Source organism: Rhinopithecus bieti, unplaced genomic scaffold (assembly GCF_001698545.2).
Source record: "Rhinopithecus bieti isolate Rb0 unplaced genomic scaffold, ASM169854v2 scaffold_9899, whole genome shotgun sequence".
In the NCBI taxonomy this organism is placed as follows: domain Eukaryota; kingdom Metazoa; phylum Chordata; class Mammalia; order Primates; family Cercopithecidae; genus Rhinopithecus; species Rhinopithecus bieti.
The window spans coordinates 1,942,494-1,951,473 of NW_016806979.1; the positions used below are offsets into that span (position 1 = coordinate 1,942,494).

General features: G+C 58.3%; 1 protein-coding gene across 4 annotated transcripts in view; it reads right to left on the reverse strand.

Moving 5' to 3' along the window:
- Positions 1–8,980, reverse strand: part of BAIAP2 (BAR/IMD domain containing adaptor protein 2) — a 78,412-nt gene that overhangs the window by 33,002 nt on the left and 36,430 nt on the right. The gene's annotated exons all lie outside the window — the stretch shown is intronic.

The window sequence follows — 8,980 nt, forward strand, 5'->3', positions numbered from 1 at the left end:
AGAGCCTGTGTGTGCCTCACCCCAGGCGTGACAGTGAGTGGCAGTGAGCGCAAACATGCGTCTTCATACACATCCGACTCTCGTTCACAGAGACCCAAGAGCTTTGACCCTCCCACCTCAGGCCAGGCAGACGGTCTGCAGACCCCACACCACAGCGTGCAAACCTCCTCTGGGGGACACCAATGGGCACGCGCTGGGCACAGGCCGCTCTGACTCCAAGACGCCTCACTACCCAGGCTGCAGACCCACAGCACCTGAGACCTTCACCCAACATCTCCACTTTGAGCCCCAGAGGAGCATGGTGGTCTGAGGAGGCCTGGCCCCATGGGATCGGCTCACCAGGCAGCCACCCTGGTGCACGGAGGCCTGGGCTCACCTTGCCATCGCTGAGGGCCCTGGGGACACACGGGCAGCGCTTGGGGACACTGATGTCTCCTCGGCCCATGTGCAAAAATGCAGATTAAGAAACCAAAATCGTGAGGCCAGGCGCGGTGGCTCACGCTGTAATCCAGGCATTTTGGGAGGCCGAGGCGTGTGGATTACGAGGTCAGGAGATCGAGACCATCCTGGCTACACAGGTGAAACCCTGTGTCTACTAAAAATATTTTAAAAAATCAGCCGGGCGTGGTGGCAGGCACCTGTAGTCCCAGCTACTCGGGAGGCTGAGACAGGAGAATGGCGTGAATCCGGGAGGCGGAACTTGCAGTGAGCCGAGATCGCGCCACCACACTCCAGCCTGGGAGACAGAGCAAGACTCCGACTCAAAAAAAAAAAAAGAAATCAAAATCGTGGTGGCAAAGGGGTGAGTGGCCATCAGAAGCCTTTTCCAGCCTGGACATCAACGACACCCAGCTCAAGTCCACCTGTGGGGGGCAGCCCCAGGGGCACAGGTGTCTGGGCTACCCTGATGTGGGCCTGAGCCCCCCACTCTGTAAGGGCCTCACCACACTGCTGCATCCCCACCTGCTTCCACCAAAGATGGGGACACAGAGAGGAGCTGAGGGGCCGAGGCCTCAAAGACACAGGAGCATGGCCTTCCCACCTCCCTCTGCCAGAGCTCCCGTGGAGCTGTGATCCCATTTGAGACATGGTCACCAAGGCCAGCAGGTGCAACCACACCACCCGCCCACGGGGCTGGCAAACCACCCTAGAAGCCCCCACAGAGGTGCAGCCAGCCTGGGTTCCAGGACCCAGCCCTGACACTCATCAGCAGAGCCCGAGACCCACCCCCCCATCAGCACCACATGGGACAGGAGCCCTGGCCAGTGCCCCCTCAGCCCTGGAGTATCCATAAGCACCCAGCATTTGCGAGGTCGCCGGCCCCCTATCCTGGGGTGGGGGCCCGCGAGTTCACAAAGAGGTGAAGCAAAAGGCCCCAGACAACTCAGCTGAACTCTGCATGGCTCCTGCCATATTGTTTTTTTCATTTTTAGAGATGGGGTCTCACTATGTCACCCGGGCTGGTCTCCAACTCCTAGGCTTATGTGATCCTCCCGCCTCAGCCTCCCAAGTAGCTGGGATCCAAGGCATGCAGCACTGTGCCTGGCTCTCGCCACATTCTGCAGCCCTAAATTATAAGTTAATATCAAGACCAAACAACAAGCATGTATTCCCTTAAAAGGCTACACACAATGGATTCAAGAGAAACATCTGGAAGACAACACTGAACAGCAACTCTTTTTAAAAAGGGACTGTTGAATCCAAAAAGAAAAAAGAATATGTGGAGCTTCTCAGGGGGTTCTGGTCAGGTGACAGTCATCACCACCCACCCGTGTGGCTGCGACACTCAAATGTGCACCCCAGCATCCCCGCCAGCCCGAGCCCCCAGCCCCACACTGCAGCTGACGCACACGCAGGGGAGGCCCAGGCAAAGCTGCACAGACCAGGCGTGTGCCCGCCCTGAGCTTCGAGCGGCGGCTGCACAAAATCATCCCACGCGTTGAATTTTTAAACTGCATCTTACAAGCAGCTGCAGGAAACCACATGGGCACGGAGTGTGAATGTGTCCGGCACCAGCACTTAACTCCCGAGGTGCTGCAGGCGCCCCTGCCAGGGATCTGGGGTGTTGGGGGTGATGGACAGCAGGTGGCCATGCCTCGGGATGTAGGTGTGGGAGTGCAGCGGTGTCACACCCAGGCTGACGGGTCCACCAGCTCCAGGCAGCTCACACCGCCGGCCCAGGGCTGCCTAGGGATGCTGGAGAGTGAGCGGGGGAGGAGCATCGGAGGGCAGGAAAGGGAGGAGCATCGGAGGGCAGGAAAGGGAGGAGCATCGGAGGGCAGGAAAGGGAGCTCATGTGGGAGTCACAGGCGATTGTTTCGTTTGGGATTAAAGTCTAAAAACCACACAGGCATCCTGAAAATGAGGCCTCTCTTTTTTTGGCCGTCTACCAATGGACTGCCATGAGTGAAGCAGCAGCCGGTCCGCACTGGAGTCACCGTGGGCCTCACCCCACCAGCTCCACCTCCACCTTGGACAGGACGGTCGCCAGGCTTAAGATTGAAACCCGCTCCACGGGACTGACTGTGACTGGGGAGCCCAGCCTCCTGTGGACGGGCTGAGGACAGTGATGAGGACAGGGCTGCCTCAGGACCCTGGCTGGGGCCCCTGCTCCCCAGCAGAGAAAACAGCACCTGAGTCAGGTGAGGCTGCAGAGCCCAGGCCCCAGGCGTGCCTGGCCAGCATCTTTCTGTCCTCGAGTTGGTTCTGCTTGGGGGCAGCACCTGGCGGAGAGGGGCCTTTCCATCTGCTGAGTCCCCAGCTCCTTTCTGGAATCCCAACAGAGCCTGGTGAGACCCCACGACAGCCCTCGATCTCTCCTGAAAGCTGAGCCCGGTCTCGCTCCCCGCAGGTCTTACCCCAACCTGTGTGGGACTGTCACCCCACTTTGCAGGAGAGGGACCTGCCACCCCTACAGCTCGAGGCTGACTCGGGGCTGAGCAGGCTGGAGGTCAAACACCCCAAAACTCGGGAGCCCTGAGGGTTTCCAGAGGCTGCATCCTCAAGATCTGCTGCCAGCCTAGAGCAGCGGCGAGCACAGTCAGAGAGGAGTGGAGGCTGCAGTTCAGGAAGGCAGACGCCCGGCTCCCACCCGAGATTGACACCAACAGACGCATACACGCCCAGCTCCCACCCGAGACAGCACCCGCACCCACAGGACCCAGCTCCAAGATGGCACCTGCACCCACAATGCCCACCTCCCACCCAAGACAGCACCTGCACCCAGAGCGCCCAGCTCCCATCCGAGATGGCACCTGCACCCACGGCACCCGGCTCCCACACAATACGGCACCCGCACCCAAAGCACCCATCTCCCATCCGAGACAGCACCCGCACCCACAGTGCCCAGCTCCCACCCAAGACGGCACCCACACCCACGGTGCCTGGCTCGCACCTGAGACGGCACCTGCACCCCCAGTCACCTGCATGCTCAGCACCACCAGCCTCAGGACGGGCAGGAAGCCCAAGCATCTGTCCTCCCAACACTGGGCTTTTTTAATTGGGAAAAATTCACATAACATAAAATTCACCATTTTTACCTCTTTTTTTTTTGAGATAGTCTGTCACCCAGGCTGAAGTACAGTGGCACGATCTCGGCTCACTGCAAGCTCCATCTCCCAGGTTCAAGAGATTCTCCTGCCTCAGCCTCCTGAGTAGCTGGGACTACAGGCGCCTGCCACCACGCCCAGCTAATTTTAGTATTTTTAGTAGGGATGGGGTTCCACCACATTGGCCGGACTGGTCTCAAACTCCTGACCTCAGGTGATCCACCCACCCCACCCCACCAAAGTACTGAGATTACAGGCGTGAGCCGCCGCACCCGGCCAAGAAATTGGGACTGTGGCTGGTGCGGGCATTGAGTCCGCGACTGTGGCATCAGCACCATGAGCTCAGCAATTGAGCTAACCGACCGCCCTGACATTTTCATCACCCCAAAGAGAAACCCATGCCCCCCAGCAGTTGCTCCCTAGCTCCAGGGAACCAGTCTGTGGAGTGGCCTATTCCCAACCCTTCACATCACTGCAGTCATATGGGACCCTGTGTGTCTGGCTTTTCTCCCTGGGCACAATGTCTTCAAGCTCCATCCATGGTACAGCCTGACTCAGAGTCTCCTTGTCTTTCTAGAGACAGGGGTCTCACTCTGTCACCAGGCTGGAATGCAGTGCCACAGTCACGGCTCACTGCAGCCTCCAACTCCTGGGTTCGAGGGATCTTCCGGCCCCAGCCTCTCGAGGAGCTGGGACTACAGGGGTGTGCCACCATGCCCAGCTCATTCTTAAAACACTTTTGTAGACATGGGGTCTCACTATGCTGCCCAGGCTAGTCTTGAACTCCTGGGATCAAGTGGACTCCCAAAGTGCTGGTATTATAGGTGCAAGTGACTGCGCCCAGCCACAGAATGTCCTTTTTTTTTTTTTTCCAGATAGAAACACAGTCTTGCTGTGTTGCCCAGGTGAGTCCTAAACTCCCAGCCTCAAGTGATCCTCCCATCTTGGCTTCCCAAAGTGCTGGGATTATAGGTATGAGCCACACCCAGCCTGTCCTTCTTTACGGCTGAATATAATTTCACCCTATGGATACACCAGATGTTTCTCTCGGCATCTACTGAGAGGTGCGGGCTGTTTCCCGTGTGGCCTGTTCTAACAGAGCTGCCGCGACAACAGCTCTTCAGAAGCAGCTTCAGGGGATGACAGCCCTGAGCCCCACCTGCACACCATCTGTCTTCCTGATGTGCGTTCTGGAGGTGCTCTCGCCTGCTTACAGCCAAAACGTCTCCTGGCAAACAGAGCCCCGGGGAGCAGAGCAAACTGGGGGGTCTCACCCGCTGCCAGCACCCTTGACGTTTTGGGAGGTCAGAACGTCGGGGCTCTCTCAAGCATCCTCCACAACCTAGATGGGGCCTCCCCTGATGGTGAGGCGGAGCTCAGTGAGCCCTCCCAAGTGTCCACCTGCCATCTCCTCTCTGCCTCAGGCTGGACCTGGTTCACAGGGAAGATAAAGCAAGAATCAGATGAGTTAAGCTGCAGATGGTAACAGGGGCTGATTCTGGAAGGATTGTGCCTCCCGGCAGGACCTGAGACTCAGCGCTCCCCCCAGCCAAACAGCCAGGCCTCTCGGGCTGTACTCTGGGGAGCATCTGCCTCGCTGCCTCCTGACCCCAGCAGGAGCTGGTTTCTGCCAAACCTCAGGATTACCAACAAGAGGGAACACCCGGGTGCGGTTGCTTCTGCTTCTCTGCCTTATGTATTTTATTCACCACCACTACAAAAAAAAAATTCCCAGCAGACCCTCAAAAGTATGCACACACCCTGGCAGAACCTCCGTGCCAGGACAGAGGTGGCAGTGCCTGGCTGGCCTCACATGGAACCCAGGGCTGGCCAGTGCAAAGGCTGGGCAGTACCAGGGGCCCGAATGTGCTGATGGAGGGGAGGAGCAGGACTTGAGGTCCACCAAAGGCTGCCATAGTGCTCCAAGTGCCCCTGCCTCAGGGAGAAGGGCACAGAGGGAGTGTGGTGATATGCATAACACTGAAAGGGTTAAAGGCAACAAGGGCAGATGGAGGGAGGGTCCTCGGAGAGGGTCACTCAGGACACTCTCACAGGAGCTCCCCACAAGGCTAGGGCCACAAGGAGGCAGGTACTGCTCTGACGCAGCTATGTCTAGTGAGCAGATGAACAAGGATTAACCGCTCATCCCTGAAGACGGCACGGCAGGACACGCGGCCCACCGGAAGGCAGCCCACTCAACACGGTGGCCGAGCTCCTTCTGATGGCTTCACACAGTTCAAAGATGGAGGCCGAACCAGGGGTGCCCTGGGTGGTCATCTGCTGAGCCCAGGAGCCCAGGAGACTCAGAGGGCCGTGGAGGCTGGAAGCAGAGGGAAAGGGGTGAAGAGGGAGGTGAGGGTGGACCCGGAAGAGAGAGGGCAGCAAGGACGTGCCACAAGATGCCCCAGACCAAGCAGAGGCACAGACCTGGCCGCCAGCTTCAAATAACAGGCACCAGGAAGTTTCCCCCAACGCCAAACACGGGCACAGCCGGAATGAATGCGGCTGGAGACGGCTCTGCGGGTGAGCTGGGCCGAGGCCGGCTTCACAACCACACCCAGGGGTTCCCACGAATGGCTCTGGCCCCACACAGTGGGAAGGTGAAAGAGACAGAAAGCATTGCCAGTCATGGCTCTGCCAAGCCCATTCTCCCCTGCGGTTCAGATGAAGACAGAACTACATTCTTCTTCTCCCAGCCCAATCTTCCCAACCCGGAGAGAAGTTGCAGGGACAGTAGAGCAAACACCCATTCGCTTTGCTGAGGTTCCCTGGTGGCGCGCTTCGCCACAATGGCTTCCGCACTCTTTCTGCGATGTATAGGTACACGCACAGGCACTCACACGCATCTGTGAACGCACTCACATGCACCAGTGCGCACACACACACACACACACACACACACAGGCACTCATGCGTATCTGTGCATGCACACACACAGGCACTCACATGCACCTGTGCACACAGACAGGCACTCACATGCACCTGTGCACACAGGCACTCACATGCATACATGCATACACACCGGCACTCACATGTATCCATGCATACACACGCATGTACTCACAAGCATCCGTGCATGCACACACACTAGCACTCACGCACATCTGTGCACACACACACATAGGCACTTTTTTTAGCCCCTTGAGACTCAACTGCAGACATCAATGTGATGCTGCCCCTGCCCCCAATACTCCAGCTATGTCCTAAGAGCAAGGACCTTCTGCCTCATCATCACGCCTCCGTTCTGACACACAGGAAGGTTACCACAGACGCACCCTCTTCTAATCAGCACACACCATGCTCCCGAATAGCCCGACGATGCCATTGACAAGCTCCTCCCTGATCCAGGGTCTCGTCGAGGGTCCTGCTGTGTTGGATTGGCACGTGGCTTTAGTCTCTCTCATTTTAGGAAAACAAATCAGCATTCCACCTCCTGGAAGACGGCTCCATCAGCACTTGAGACAAGTCACACACGGGCTTCACTGTGAGTGACGAGGAACTGGCGCCTGCCAGCGCCCGGAGGACTCTCACCCTTCCTCTGGGGTTCCAGTCTGGGCATCTTCAGTCCTTTAACCTAGAAGAGCCCCTCACACTTCGGCTTTCACAACAGTGAAATTTTAAAGATTTGAGCCTTTTCTTACTTCAGAAAATACAACGTGTTCTTATAGTCTGCGAAAGACAAGAGGCTGAGAGAGAGCGTGAATCTCAGAGACAGTGAAAAAGACTGGGGGAGGCGGGAGCCTGGGCCTCGGATGCTCGCAGGCTGGTGCTGCAGGCAGATCTGTGCAGACCCTCATCCTCATCTGTGAGGGCAAACAGCGGCTCAGATCCTGCCCGAGGGTCCCCAAATGCTCGACTCCGAATCCCAAATGGAGCATAAACAGCCATGTCATGATGATTTCAGCTAACACTCCGCTTTGTCAGTTAAAAGATCGTTTCTATCAAAGCACGGCCCGAGGAGACGGGCCTGGTGATTGCTCCCATGAAGAAGGCTAGCAGCCCTGGCTGAACCCAGGGGTGAGGTGAACAGCATGGCCTCCACCGCCCCATCGTGGCCTGGTGCTCCTACAGACCAAGAGGTCGGAGGATCTGAAAGGCACCCCAGGTGGTAAAAGCTCGAAACTCCTGGGTAACCAAGAGACTGCACAGGAGGCTGGGACACAGCAGTGGGGAAGGTCCGAGAAGATGGCTTTGATCTCTGAGAAGCAGGGGTATTGAGCACTGAAACGGGGAGGGGCCACTGGAGGGTCATGGGGGATGGAAGGCCCCATGCCACCCACGAAGGGAGCTTCAACCACCCCCTGGGGCCACCAGGGCCCCACTGCAGGAACCCTCCACCTGCCACCTATCTGTTGGCTGGGGGACGTCCTGGAGGTGACAGGCGCCCAATACCCAGGGCTGTGGGAAGGGGCTCCAGGCTAGATGCCATTTTCTCATCAGGGAAGCGTGCATGTTCGTACCTGGCACCTGGGATTAAATCAGTAAGGTGCAGGCTCATGACCACAGACAACCGGGTCCGTGAGGCCCGCAGGACAGCCTGGCCCCAGAGCAAGGACTGGGGGTGCATTCACCTGCTAACAGCAGACAGCCCCACCCTGACACCCATGGTCCCTTCTCATACACCCACCTCCAAGCAGAGGATGCTGGGTGAAGATGTCAGGAAAAATGAAAGAAAGGCAGAGCCTGCCAGACAGCGTCCGCCCGCCTGTGCTCAGAGGGGGAGGAGTGGCCTCTGGGCTCAGGTGTCTGCAAAGGTTGAAGACCCCACGGACCTGGGTCAGCACCAGCCACAGCTCTCCCAGGAAGGCACCCTCCTTCTCGGACAGGGGCCAGGAATTCAGGAAATGCCAGTCCAGGGTGGGGACGAGGAGATGGCTGGGAGGCTGTGGCCCAAGTGGGGCCCAGAGCAGAGCATCTGCTCTTGGCACCAAGGTGAAACTGACGAGTGGGGGCGTCAAACAGGGCAGGAGAGTTTTCCACTGGACCCTGAGAAGTGCTCAGGCGGCCACGAGGCATGGACATAGGGAGGCCGAGAACAGCCCCTCTTCTTCCCTGATTACATGAGTCAGCCGGGGCTGTGCAGGAGGAGTCAAAGGAGCAGGAAGCCGGAGGGAATCAAGGAACATTGCTGTGGACCAAGGTGGAGCCTAAGGAGGTCTCCCGACTCTGCCCTGGGGCATTCCAGCCATCTGGGAAAAGGGAGTGGCAGCCCTCGGGCAGGTGGAATGCAGGTGACCCAGCCCACCCTCCCCGAGCTTCAGAGGGCTGGAGCCAGCTGGGGAGGGCATGGCAGCCACAGCCCACAGGGAACCCCAGTCTGCCTGGGCGCGCTGACGGAAAAGCAACAGGACCAGCACAGCCATGATGCTGGCCCAGGAGACTGGGAGGGCCGGGATGGCCGGAAGCAGAGGGGGAGGGGCGGGCAAGATCAC